The sequence below is a fragment of the Lissotriton vulgaris genome, chromosome 2_1 (genome assembly GCF_964263255.1).
Source record: "Lissotriton vulgaris chromosome 2_1, aLisVul1.2, whole genome shotgun sequence".
NCBI classification, from domain to species: Eukaryota; Metazoa; Chordata; class Amphibia; order Caudata; family Salamandridae; genus Lissotriton; species Lissotriton vulgaris.
The window spans coordinates 1,067,888,172-1,067,902,626 of NC_141687.1; the positions used below are offsets into that span (position 1 = coordinate 1,067,888,172).

The 14,455-nt window shown below is 48.1% G+C and overlaps 1 protein-coding gene across 2 annotated transcripts in view; it reads right to left on the minus strand.

The window, feature by feature from the left end:
• Window positions 1–13,329, minus strand: part of BCL9L (BCL9 like) — a 211,520-nt gene extending 198,191 nt beyond the window's left edge. For both annotated transcript variants that reach the window (XM_086956744.1, XM_086956741.1), the window contains exon 1: window positions 10,952–13,329. The gene's annotated coding sequence lies outside the window, so the exon portion shown is untranslated. The remainder of the gene's footprint in view (window positions 1–10,951) is intronic.
• Window positions 13,330–14,455: the final 1,126 nt, after the last annotated feature.

Sequence of the window (14,455 nt, forward strand, 5' to 3'; positions counted from 1 at the left end):
ACAAGACTGCCTTTATCATCCACAAAGCTGTGCACACTTCCACCCCTCGCTATCTGGCAAACAAATGCAACATTTCAGGCGGCTCTAGACTTTCGCACAATGCTGAAAACTTACTGCTCGAACCTCCTACTTTCAAAAGGGGAAGATTTATGGCTCAATCCTGCTCAGGCAGTGCAGCTAGAATTTGGAAATCACTTCATCGAATCCTCCGGACCTCCGACTCTATCCGGACTTTCAAAACGGATCTTAAAACTCTCTACTCTTCCAAAGACACTCCCAGGAATAATTCAACCCATTTAATGACCCTCACAGCCGCCTAGCATTGATATGAGCTCAACTTTGTAAATATGTATTACATACCTTTATTATCCCAAAGTTGCCACCTTTAATTTTTATAATACTGGTTGTATATGTAACTTGTTAATGTATAAATTCCATTATGTGTACCTTTTGTAACTTACTTGATTCTATTGTAAAGCTCTCTAACACCTTTGAGTAAAGTTTGTGCTATATAAAAAATGTACGGGTACCTGGTCGCCTACTTGTGAGAAAGACAAGACTATGGAGACCCCTGGGGGCACGTGAGCGCCTGGCACCGCCAGGAGTACCTGGCCCACGCAGAACCGGACCAGAACCCAGCTACATTTGCAGCTTCTGTGCTTGTTCTGAAAGCATAATTCCAGAGGTGAGCGGAAGTGACATGGCCTGTATCGTTCTGCCTATCACCAAAGCCGTCTTCCCTTGGCTGGAAACCAGGCCTGCTGTCCCACACGGTCACCTCGTCTGGAGTGGGGGCAAAATGCGGTCACGAAAAGTATGAAGCCCCACTTTCCCGAGGTTCGGATACAAGCTAGTTTCAGACAATTACTTTTTGTGGGGAAAATATATATTTGTAGCAGAATCCTTTTCCAGCAATGGGCAGGCGTTGCTTTCGAGCATCATTCAGTAGTACTGGAGGAACAACAAGAACTTGAGGCGACCCCCCCCCCCCACTGTGCAACAATAGAATGGCGGAGAAAGAATTTCTCAAAAATCTCTAATTGCAGCTGTCTCTGACGTGCCAGCTGCCGGATATGATGGCACTGTGAGGGGGCGCTGAGACAATGAAAGGACTTCGAGTAACAGCCCGAGAATATTACAGAACAGGAAGTGTGAGGGTCTGTGAGGGCCACGGAACCGGCAGTGTGGGTGCCTTAGATAATCACACTGCACACTGAGAGCCTGAGACTCTCACAGTCTTAGCACGGTGATACATGGACATATAGCATGAGCTGAAGAATGAGGACCTACAATGTCACAAGCTCGGCAGTTATGGATAAGCATGCCATAGGGACATATGGCATGAGCTGAAGTATGATGACCTAGAATATCACATGCTCGATAGTGTGAGGGATAAGCATGTTATAGGGACATAGAGCATGAGCTGAAGTATGTAGACCTAGAATATCACACGCTCGATAGTGTGAGGGGTAAGCATGTCATAGGGACATATGACATGAGCTGAAGTATGAAGACCTAAAATATCACATGCTCGATAGTGTGAGGGATAAGCATGTCATAGGGACATAGAGCATGAGCTGAAGTATGAGGACCTAGAATATCATATGCTCGGCAGTGTGAGGGATAATAAGCATGTCATAGGGACATATGGCATGAGCTGAAGTATGAAGACCTAGAATATCAAATGCTTGAAAGTGTGAGGGATAAGCATGTCATAGGGACATAGAGCATGAGCTGAAGTATGAGGACCTAGAATATCACAAGCTCGGCAGTGTGAGAGATAAGCATGTCATAGGGACATAGAGCATGAACTGAAGTATGAGGACCTAGAATATCATATGCTCGGCAGTGTGAGGGATAATAAGCATGTCATAGGGACATATGGCATGAGCTGAAGTATGAAGACCTAGAATATCACATGCTCAATAGTGTGAGGGATTAGCATGTCATAGGGACATAGAGCATGAGCTGAAGTATGAAGACCTAGAATATCACAAGCTCGGCAGTGTGAGGAATAAGCATGTCATAGGGACATATGGCATGAGCTGAAGTATGAAGACCTAGAATATCACATGCTCGATAGTGTGAGGGATAAGCATGTCATAGGGACATAGAGCATGAGCTGAAGTATGAGGACCTAGAATATCATATGCTCGGCAGTGTGAGGGATAATAAGCATGTCATAAGGACATATGGCATGAGCTGAAATATGAGGACCTAGAATATCACATGCTCGATGGTGTGAGGGATAAGCATGTCATAGGGACATAGAGCATGAGCTATAGTATGAAGACCTAGAATATCACAAGCTCGGCAGTGTGAGGAATAAGCATGTCATAGGGACATATGGCATGAGCTGAAGTATGAAGACCTAGAATATCACAAGCTCGGCAGTGTGAGGAATAAGCATGTCATAGGGACATAGAGCATGAGCTGAAGTATGAGGACCTAGAATATCACAAGCTCGGCAGTGTGAAGGATAAGCATGTCATAGGGACATATAGCATGAGCTGAAGTATGAGGACCTAGAATATCACAAGCTCGGCAGTGTGAAGGATAAGCATGTCATAGGGACATATAGCATGAGCTGAAGTATGAGGACCTAGATTATCACATGCTCCACAGTGTGAGGGATAAGCATGTCATTTGACCAGAAGTGTAAATGCCAAACCCTTCACTAGGTCAGCAATGTGAGATATGAGAATATTATCAAACCGTCAATAGTCTTGGTGCAGAAACTATCACATGAAGAGTGAGAGGGATTGGAATATCACACCATCAGCAATGGAAAGGGTCCCAAAATAACAGGCGCCCCAGTTTGAAGGATAATAATGCACGCCTGGCATTGTGCGAGATGAACTTGTCACACAAGAAGCTGCGAGGGAGGTGAAAATATTGAAATAGTTTGTCACACCACAAGGTTTGTGAGGGATGAGAATGTCACATACCCAGCAGTGTGAAAGATGAGCATATTTCATGACTAGAAACGTGAGTAATAAGAATGGCACATGGAGCATCATTGTGAAAAATTAAAATATGCTACCAGTTGTGCTTGAGATGGTGAAACCACAATCAGCTGTGCAAGGCATGAGAATATCAAATGACTACTAAAGCGAGGGATTACTTTATCATGTAATGAATTACCAGTGTAAAGGTCTGAAAACATGACAACACCGCATACGGAGAGCCTGAAATACCATAGGGTCCGTGTTCTGAGGTCCTGCGGCTACAACAAGCCAGGCAGAGTTAGAGTCAGAAACTATCACAGGATCAGCAGTGTTTGGGTCTGTGAATATCACAGGATGAGCCTGGTGAGTGTGAGGAATAAAAATACCTCACTGTCAGTACTTATCAGATACGAATATCACAGGTTCCAGCACAATGAGGAAAGAGAATACCACATGAAGAGCAGTGTGAGGGATAAGGATATCAAATGATCAGCACTGTGAGGGACAGGATGATAACAGGCCAGCATTGTGAGGGCATAGACTATCAAGCCACGGGCAGTGTAAGGAATGAGAATAGCACAGTGCCGGCAGTGTGAGAGATGAGAATGTCACATAGAAATTAGTAAGAATATTACATGGCCAGTTGTGATGGATGAGATTATCACTCAGCCAGCTGTGAGATGGGTGTGAATACCACATAGACAGCAGAGTGAAAGATGAGCATATCACATGACCAGCAGTGTGAGGGCTAAGAATTTTAAACGGGCCTGCGGTGTGAGAACACATAAAAAGCAGTGCAGGGGTAAAATTATTGTTGGACCAGCAGTGTAAGGGGTGAGAATTTCACATTATCAGCATGGAGAAATAAGAATAGTAAACTATCAGCATTGTGAGGTATCAGGCCATCACAGACGAGAGTGAAAGACGTACGTATGTAAATAATAATCAAACAGAGCGAACACAGCCAAGAGCCAGTGGGGGGTTGTTGATGAGCAAACGCAAGCAAAGAGGTAGCTGGGTTCTGCAAGCAAAAATATCACAGACCCAGCAGTGTGAGAGATGTGTCTGTGACCAGGGAACGTAGCCTCAGACGGGGTGTTTGGAGTTTGGCAGCTCACAAATAAATACATTCTTGGCTTGGAGTTTGGGTCTGGGGTCCGGAGTTAGGTCTGCTATCTCTGTGTCGGTTTTGCTCATTGTGAGCCAAGACTGAAAGACAGTGAAGTTTAATGTAAATGAGAGACAGAGAGAGAGAAAAAAAACCCATCTGTTGAATACCCATCTCATGAATACTCATCTGGAGGCTGAATTGCAAAATATTAACACAGATAACCTGGAGTCAATACTAGCTTCTCTGCTTTGTCCAACCTGTGTGATCCTAGGTACATATTTTATTTCACAGAGCCATCTTCACATGTGAGCACGATTTTAAATACAGGAGATTGGGGTGTGCGCTGTACAACCTCCTCTTAGGTTTGATTTAATAGACTATAATGTAATAAAAATTTAAGCCACATATAGGGTTTACATTATGGACATGCCTCTTATTTATGAGCGGAGACTCCACACTCGTAAAGATACTACTTGTAATTCCCTTTGTGAATAGCAAACAATCATAAACTTACCCGAAAGTCTAAGTTTACCTTTGTGAATGAGGCCCTATCACTTTTAATAAATGTCTGACTGTGCAGTAATATCACCCAATATACTAATATAATATACAAATGTGAAATGTGTCTGCATAATCAAGAAATACACGTTCTAAAAATTTGAAGAGATTTTAGCATATTTTTATGCAATGTTTGTTGTCTGATATACATGCCAAACACCTTCATGCTCAGCTCGTGGGTGAATTTTTAGAGCCAAGTCTTTGTACATAGGACTGTCAGGTCACTTGATGCAATGATTTGTAAAAGACGAGGACTAGAAACATGGAGCCCTCTCCACATGCACCAATTTGTCAACTCTTCCATCAAGGCTTCTTGTAGCAGAGAGGAAGAAGGGTGCGTGCAGTGAAAATACATTTAAAATAAGAGATCCCAGGAAAGGGGCTCCATACTGTTGTGTGGTACACAATTGTAGTAATGTGTTCCCAGGGAGAACTACCAGGCCCAGGCGGGTTGAGCAGGGGCGTAGCTTCAGCAGGAATTTTTGGGGTGGAGCAGCCCTTAACCTCTTCAATGCTAATGACAAGGGTAACTCGTCATGATGCACTGGTTGACCTGTGCTGATGACAAGGATAACTCGTCATGTATAATGGGGTTTTCAATAAATCAGCGCAAGAGGGGAAAACCCCTTAGCAGCCAAGTGGTTAAATGCATATCTGGTTTGGTAGGTGCATCTTGGGGCCCCAAGTAGGGTTTGCATGTCTGTGTGGAGATTTCCTGTTGTTCTCCTTTCACTAAGAGTTTTTAAATTGTTCATTTTTTGGATCGGGATTTTAAATATACATAGTGACCGGTTTTTAAAAAAGCAGGAACCCTGCACCCATAGAAGCAATCCTTGAATGGGTGCAAACTTACTAATTTGTGTAAATTTCAAACATTGACAGTAGTAGGCTTAGAAAGGTGTGTCAGTCACCAAAAAGTGAAAGGATACATTTTTTCAAATAATGTAACAAGTGGCAATCGATTGGGGTAGCATTCCCATCTGTCGTTTTTCACCCACTGTTCCCCTCTAGACACTGAGCTATCCTTCGTGGAAACAGTCCATCCCAAACCTTGGTCATCTCAACCTCCTGCCCTACAGCCCACCTCCTCTACCTCCCCCCCCCCCCCCCCACACACACACACCCCGAATCTCATTGGCTAAGATACACCCCTGTCTGTCACACGACCAGCAGTGTGAGGGTTGAGAATATCACCCATCCAGCTGCGAGAGTGGTGAAAATATCAAGGACAAGCAGTGTGAGGGATACGAATGCCGCGGGACCAGCCATGTGAGAGATGAGAAGAGCACATTAGCAACAGTGTGCAGGATGAGGTTATCACACGACCTGCATCGGGAGGGAGGGGAATATCGCACTGTGAGAGGGTGGCAATGTCACAGGACCAACAGTGTGAGAGGTGAGAATAGTAGACGACCAGCAGCGTGAGCGATTACATATATCACATGACTAGGAATGAGAGGACTGATACAGCCAGCACTGTGAAGGTTGAGATTATCACACGGCCAACACGGTCAGTTGATGTGAATACCGCACGGCCAGCTATAAGATTAGATAGAATATTAGTGGGCCAGCAGGGTGAGAGATAAGAATGAGGATTGATATTATCACACGGCCAACACGGTCTTTGATGTGAATATCACACGGCCAACTATGAATGATTACAATATTACTGGAGCAGCGGTGTGACAGATAAGAATATCTAATATCCAGCAGGTGTGAGGGGTGAGAATATCACTCGGCCAGCTCTATGAGAGATAGGAATATTACAGGGTCAGCGGTTTTTAAAAATGAGAATATCCCAGAACCATCGGATGTGAGGGGTGAGAACATGACAGCAGGTCAGAAAAGCCCCGGGTGGCAGGCTGAGTCCCCTCACACCAGGTGTCCGGGATCCCCCAGGAGGATGTGCAATCTACTTGTGTGGAGGTGTTAAGGTGCTGCTGATCTGTGGGCGAGGAATACACCGAATACACTGGTTTTTGATGTGGAATTGTTTCTATACTTTCTTTAGAAACAGAAAAGCAGGGGTTGCAAGATAATGTCAAGGCTGTCTGCTTTCGGATACTTCAACATGTTACACTTGGAAAGAGTTTCATTTGCCCCTTTCTGTAGTTCTCTAGAAAAAAGCCGTTATTTCGTGTAAACAATCAAAATAAGAAAAATCGTGCATGGCGTGGGTGGTGACAGGCTTCCACAAGAAATTCTCAGGAAGTGCGACGACAAACTGTCACGAGGTGTGTGAGAAGAAACGGTACGGGGTGCGTGACTATTTACGTTCATACTGTATGTCGCTGGAGATGCGGCCACAAACTTTGAGAGGGGTTGTGGCTGCAAACTTTTGCAGGATATGTGAGTAAAAATATTCACAGGGTCTGTGGGAGAACACTTCCACTGCTGTGGGATCACAAACTCCCAGGATGTGTGGCTGCAGGCAACCTTTCACGGGGAATAGACGATTGACTCTCACTCGGTGCCTGGCTACAAACTCTCACATTGTAAGAGAGATCACAAACTCACAGGATGTGTGGCGGCAGGCAGCCTTTCACGGGGAATAGACGATTGGCTCTCACTCGGTGCCTGGCTACAAACTCTCACATTGTAAGAGAGATCACAAACTCACAGGATGTGTGGCTGCAGGCAGCCTTTCACGGGGAATAGACGATTGGCTCTCACTCGGTGCCTGGCTACAAACTCTCACATTGTAAGAGAGAACAAACCTGGGCGCATGACTGCATACTTTCACATGGTGTGCGAGAACAAACATTGGGGTTTGTGTGACTGCAGACTTTCACATGGTGTGCGAGAACAAAAATTAGGGTTTGTGTGACTACAGACTTTCACATGGTGTGCGAGAACAACAATTAGGGTTTGTGTGACTACAGACTTTCACATGGTGTGCAAGAACAAAAATTAGGGTTTGTGTGACTACAGACTTTCACATGGTGTGCGAGAACAAAAATTAGGGTTTGTGTGACTACAGACTTTCACATGGTGTGCGAGAACAAAAATTAGGGTTTGTGTGACTACAGACTTTCACATGGTGTGCGAGAACAAAAATTAGGGTTTGTGTGACTGCAGAATTTCACAGGGTGTGCGAGAACAAACATTAAGGTTTGTGTGACTGCATACTTTCACATGTCTGTGCGAGAACAAACATTAAGGTTTGTGTGACTGCAGACTTTCACATGGTGTGCGAGAACAACAATTAGGGTTTGTGTGACTACAGACTTTCACATGGTGTGCGAGAACAAACATTAAGGTTTGTGTGACTGCATACTTTCACATGGTGTGCGAGAACAAAAATTAGGGTTTGTGTGACTACAGACTTTCACATGGTGTGCGAGAACAAACATTAGGGTTTGTGTGACTGCATACTTTCACATGTCTGTGCGAGAACAAACATTGGGGTTTATGTGACTGCATACTTTCACATGTCTGTGCGAGAACAAACATTGGGGTTTGTGTGACTGCAGACTTTCACATGGTGTGCGAGAACAAACATAGGTGTTTGTCAGACTTTCACAGGGTGTGCGAGAAAAAACATTAAGGTTTGTGTGACTGCATACTTTCACATGGTGTGCGAGAACAAACATTAAGGTTTGTGTGACTGCATACTTTCACATGGTGTGCGAGAACAAACATTAAGGTTTGTGTGACTGCATACTTTCACATGTCTGTGCGAGAACAAACATTGGGGTTTGTGTGACTGCAGACTTTCACATGGTGTGCGAGAACAAACATAGGTGTTTCTCAGACTTTCACAGGGTGTGCGAGAACAAACATTAAGGTTTGTGTGACTGCAGACTTTAACAGGGTGTGGGACCACTACTGACAGTCCCTAGGGGAGTGATCACGCGTCCATAGGCTATGCAGGAAAAACTTTGCAAGGTGAGACTACAGACTTTCACTGAGTGTGTGGAAACAAACATTAGGGTTTGTGAGACTTCAGACTTTCACAGGGTGTGTGGAAACAACCATTAGGGTTTTGTGTGACAACAGACTTTCACAGGGTGTAGGTCTACTGACAGTCCCTAGGGGAGTGACCACAAATTCGCGGGATAAGCAAGTTCAATCTAAAAAGGTGCAACAACAAACGTTCACATGGGGTGCATTAACAAACTTTACAGTTTGTATGGCTAAACTGTCACAAGGGTTGTGAATCTAAACTGTCACAAGGTTTATGTGATAATGTGAAAGTAAACTTTCAAGCTGTCACTGGTTGAATGGGAACCATCTTTATAAGTTGTGTGACTAAATGCTTTCAAATAATGTGTTAGGATTTTTTTACAGGGGGTGCGACTTCAAATTGTCACTAGGTAAGTGGCAACACACTTTACAGGGTATATTAGTGAATGATTTCACAGCATGTGATAGAAGAAACCTTTCAAAGGGTATGTTACCACAAACCACAGGATGCGCAGCTATTTTCTCAGGGTATGATCTGTACAAACCTTAAACGGTGGGCCCCAAACTTTCACTCTGTGCGCAGGAACATACTTAGCAGGGTGTGTGAGGTGAAACCTGTACAGGATATGCGACTACAAACAACGGGGTATGTGACTATAAACTGTGGCAAGATATGCGACTACATTTTTTCCTTAGGATGTCTGACTACAAATCTTCACATGTGGGGTGTCTACAAACTTTTCCTGGGTGCGCGGGAACTAACTTAGCAGGATGTGTGAGGGAAAGCTTGCACAAGACATGTGACTACAAAGTAACTATAAACTTCCTCGGGGTGTGCGACTATAATTTTTCATAAGATGTGGGACTACAAACGGTCACCGATGGTGTGGCCATGCACTTTCACTAGGTGTGTGACTACAAACTTTCAAAGGATGTGCGGGAACAAACTTCACAGGTAACAGTCACAGGGCATGTGGGAGCCCTCGTTACATTGTCTCACTATGACACAAGATGTGTGACTATTAACTTTCAAAGTGAGCGTCACTGAATACTTTGACAGGGTGTGGGATGTTAACCTTCAACTGGCTTACCAGGACCAGAGCGACACTAATGTGGCACCGGGAAAGAAGGCCTAAAACTACCCATCCTTGGATGCACTGGGCTTCCAGGTCAGCCGGTCCGAGGTTCGCGGAAGTTGGCTGCTGGCACCCGGATGTGGAGTGGCTGGCGCTACGGCCAAGGCACCATGTTCTGTGCCATGTAGCTCTAGTACAGCTGCCACGTGCCGATCCTGGCAGGGCACAGATTTCTGGAAGCCCGTGGAATCCTTTGCCGTGAACGGGCCAGCTCTATTCACTTTTTACAAAATGTTAAAGAATAAATGGGTGTATCTGAGTCATTTCCCAACCCGGAGCCCTCGCCGTGCCTCCACAGCCAGAAAATGTAGACGTTAGGACCTTGGTTGGGATGGTCGAGCTGGCAGAGATAAGAGAAGGGGACACTTTACTATTTCATTGCGAGGCAGAAATGAGGAGTTGGCAAACATACATGCCAGGCATGATTGCTGGAAACGCATACCTGGCAGTGATGAGAGGGTGGGTGGGCACCCATCTACACATTCAAGTACAACAACATGGCAGGACTGAGAGATGTGCATAGATGTCTGGCACACAGTCCTGCCTACCCGTGACAGTTTTAAAAGACGACCACACGTCACTAGCAGAACAGTAAACTACCCCCCATTTCGCCAAATGGCTGCAATGGGAGAAGAGCACATATTCAAGACTGCGGCACAGCTTGTCGCGGCCACTCAGTCGTGTACATGGCAAGGCTGAGAAGTGGGCACGCATCCATACCAGCTTAGTCTTACATTCCTCAACGTAGGAGGTGCCACCAGTGGATACACATTCCTACTGATATGAGGTCAGGCAGGTGGACACGCCACTGGGGGGAGATGAGCGGTGGGGACAAATTCCAGGCGGGTCTGAAATCTGGGCAGTCGTTGGGCACACATTCCTGTACCTGGCACGGCGCGGCGGCTGACCAGTGCCCCTCTTTTGTTATTGGAGAATGGCTAAAAAACAAGTGCCCACCCCCATATCAGCGGGGTGGGTTCGGTAGACCAGGCAGGATATAGCACCCCCTGTCCGCGGGTTATAAGGTGGGGGGGGGGGCAGCTTCTGTGTTCACACATGAATGGGAACAACAATCCCAGCGAGCGGAAAAGATCCGCTTCTTGTTACAATAACAGAGCCCCCCCCCTCCAAGATAACGCTTCCGGTGCATTAGAACTCAGTAAACACAACATATGACATGGAAAACTGCAGGAACTCACCTGAGGACAACCAGCCATCCTCCCTTCAACACCCAACTGCCTCCCCCCCCAGCACACAGACAGCCCCCGCACGGCCCAGGCAGAGTTTCTTACCTGGCTCTGGGCACTCAGGACAGGCCGGAAGTGTCTCCCATCATTGCTCCAGGAAGGACTGCACCGCTGAAGCTGCTCCTCGTGAGGCCCTTTCCTCCAGGACCTTCCCTTCCACCCTAGACCTCCGCCTGTGATGGGGCCGTAGGGCGCTCAGGAGCCAAGAGCATGGAAAGGTGGAAGGCGGGCGGCCCCATGGTCTCTCTTCCCTCTCCAGCAGCAGTAGCCTAGATGTGTGTGCTCCTTGGAGGGTGGGGGAGGCACATCTACCTGCTCACCGCTAACCACACACGCAAAGCGCACTGCCTACCACCTGCACACGTGCAACCAGCCACACACTGACACCTCGTCAGTCACAGGCAGGCCACTATCCACACACACTGACAGCACGTCTGTCACAAACACAAACACCCCGCCTCTTGGCTACGCACCAGCAAATATACACCTTCACCCAGCCTCAAGCTAGGATACACACTAACACCCCCTAACCTGCACACTACGAACTACACAGCCTGTATCTCCCCTGCACGCACCTAGCCACTCACTGGTACCCCTCTTCACTCCAACTCCTGCAAGCTCTTCCTTGCACAACAATTCGCACACTAAGATGCACTCGTTTGCTTCCTACCGCGCTATACCTTCACACAGCCCTGTCAACGCCTGTTCCCATGTACACACTACAACTTACACGCAAAATGCCACCTATACAAGACGCCACGCGCACTCACCCGCAAACCACTTTCAGAGGCCTACTCTCACCTCTCAAATCCTTGTGCTTCCACGCTGAACCCCTGAACTGCACACACCTCTTCACTCACCTGCACACAAGGCCCCCCATGTTCACCCTGTACATCCGCCCAGTCGCACACTTTGAAGGCTCGCGATGTTTACTTCCTACAAAAGGGTCAGCTCACAATGTTGATCGTATCCCTGCGCCACCTCTAGCCAGCACAAAAGCAGGACACGTGCACGCTCATGCCTGCCTTCCACAAACACTCCCTTGCGCCCACGCTCTCTGTTTACCCTGCACTCAAGCGTTGCCAGAAACACCGAGTTTGCTCGAACACTCCCTGTTGTACACAATCGCAAGGTGTACTGCACGCTCACTACCTTAAACTCAAACGCGGACTTGCCCACTCACGTTCTCTGCTCTACTTCTCACACTATGCTTTACAAACCAGCACGCCGCTCTCCACACGCGAGTAGTACACCAAGCTCTGCAGGGAACTCTCACACTGTGCCTTGCACTGCCTTAGCCTCTCACATTCGCCGTCGTGCATATTTATAATATAGTCCTTGCCCTAGCTACTCACACCTTGCCTATGCGCCCACTCTGCTTAACACAGTGACACTTAACTCAACACACCCCTGTGCCTTGCGCAATCGAGCTCTGCCTTGCACACTCAGTGCTTTGCACACTCACGCCCCAGGATGTTTCACGTGCGCCAGGCTCCTCTCTGCGTTGGCCCGTGCTCCGTATACGATTTGTATTTCCTCTCCCGGTTAAATTCCCCTTTTCTTTCTGAATCCCCTTCACTGAATATTTGTATCCAATTTCCCGGAACCGCGGTTATATTTCACTCCCAGGAGGCAAAATAAACGTGCCAAAAACCACAACCCGGCCCTTCAGAATATGTCAGGACCGAGGTAGGAACGGTCGAGCTGGCAGCTGGCTTTCCTTCAAGCCAGGTCTTGCAAAATCACCATTTTATCCAGAAAGGATGCTCCGGGGTTGTACGCAGGGTGGAATCCAGAGGTCCAGGCCGGGTCTCGTTGGGTGCAGGCTCTCTCACTGGGTGCGGGGACGTCTCTCTGGGGCTGTCTCCCAACGGATGCATGTGTCTCTCCAAGGAGGTGCTGCTGGTCTCTCTGGTACGAGGCTGGCTGGCCGCCCTGCCTTCAGGACTCGGTCGGCGGAGGGCCGGTTCTCTCACCGGGTGAAAGGGCTGCTCTCGGAGCACCCCGCGCTGCCTCCCCCAGGCTGCAGGCCTGTACCAGGGGCGCGGGACTGTCTCCCAGTGGGTGCACGTCTGTCACCCAATAGGTGTCGATCTGTCTGACCTGCGACACTGGCTTCGGGCTGCCTCCCACCGAAAGGAGGTATTCCTCCCCCGGAGTGCAGGGCTGGGAGCCCGGCTGCTTCAGCGGGCTGCGGGGCTGTCTCGGAGGGTGCTGTGGTGCTCTGCGTGGCTGCAGGGGGGTCTACGGCGGCTATGGAAGCGTGCGGGTCCGGATCACCACACTGGCCGCATGGGGGTGTCTCGGCGGGCGCGGGGCTGTCTCCCGGAGGGGGCAGGGCCAGTTGAGTCAGTCTGAAGCCCGCACGGTGCTGCTGCAGTCTAGCTCTTCCTCCCTGTCCCTTTCTCGCCTCCCCCTGCTCTGATTATACAGAGGGGGCGGCCCGCTCACCCTGCGCCTGGCGGAGGGAGCGGCGCCGTGTCACAGTAAGAGCCCTCCCTGGCCGGGCGGCGCGCGGCTCCCTCTGCTCCCGGGCTCTGACTCCAGACTCCCCGGCAGCCGCGCGGCGCTGCTGGCACGCGCACTCCGGACGGCATGCGCGGGCCCTGGGTGCACACGCGCAGGGACCCGTGCACGCGAACTTATGGACATAGGAGTGGGCACTCAAGGGTGTGCACATCGAGGGTCAAAGGCACTGGCCTTCGAGGCACGTACATGCCCATCTTTGGATTTGGATTTATTTTTATTTATTTATTTTATGCGTTTTTATATAGCGCGGACTTTACCCGAAGGTGTCAGAGCGCTTCACAATAGGAACAGTAATGATACATGAGGAGAAAATGACAAGTGAGCAAGTTACAAAAGCAAACATTACGTTACATGTGGCAATAGTGACAATTGCGCATGTATCAAGAGCAAACAAAATACAAGAGGTAGCAAACAATACGTTACAAGAGGGAAAGTGACGTGTGCATGATTACAAAAGCGTACAAAGTACAAGTAGAGGTTTTAAAACGGCAATAAATGGTGGATACTCAAAACACTAGAACAAACTTTACGTTACATGAGGCAATGGTGGCAATGCAGGGCCCCAGGAGAAGTGAAGACGCAGTCGAGTCTTCCCCTGGGGTCGTTCATGCGGGGAGGTCCAGGCTGTGGGTAGGGGTGTGGTTTGGGGGGTGGGTATAAGAATGCAGGAGAGGAAGGCAACATCCTCTTCCTGCATTCTGGCATTGTCGGGTGGGCTAGTTTTGCAAAGGCCTCCCACCCACCCTACAGGTATTAGGGTTCAGGGGTAGGGTTGGCAGAGCGTGCCAGTTTAGGATGGGCTGCAGGGTTAGCGGTATTTGGTAGGGGTGGGGGAGTCACTAGCGGGCGCACTTACCTCTTGTGGGTGGGAGGAGTGAATGATGGAGGGGTGACTGGAGGCATGAGAGTAATGTAAATTGAAAAAGGATCTCGCACAGCAAAAGTAATCCAAGATGTAGGATTGTAATGGATTGTCGTGTGCTGCTCGGGGAAAACCACTGTCTGGCCAGGCAGTGTGAA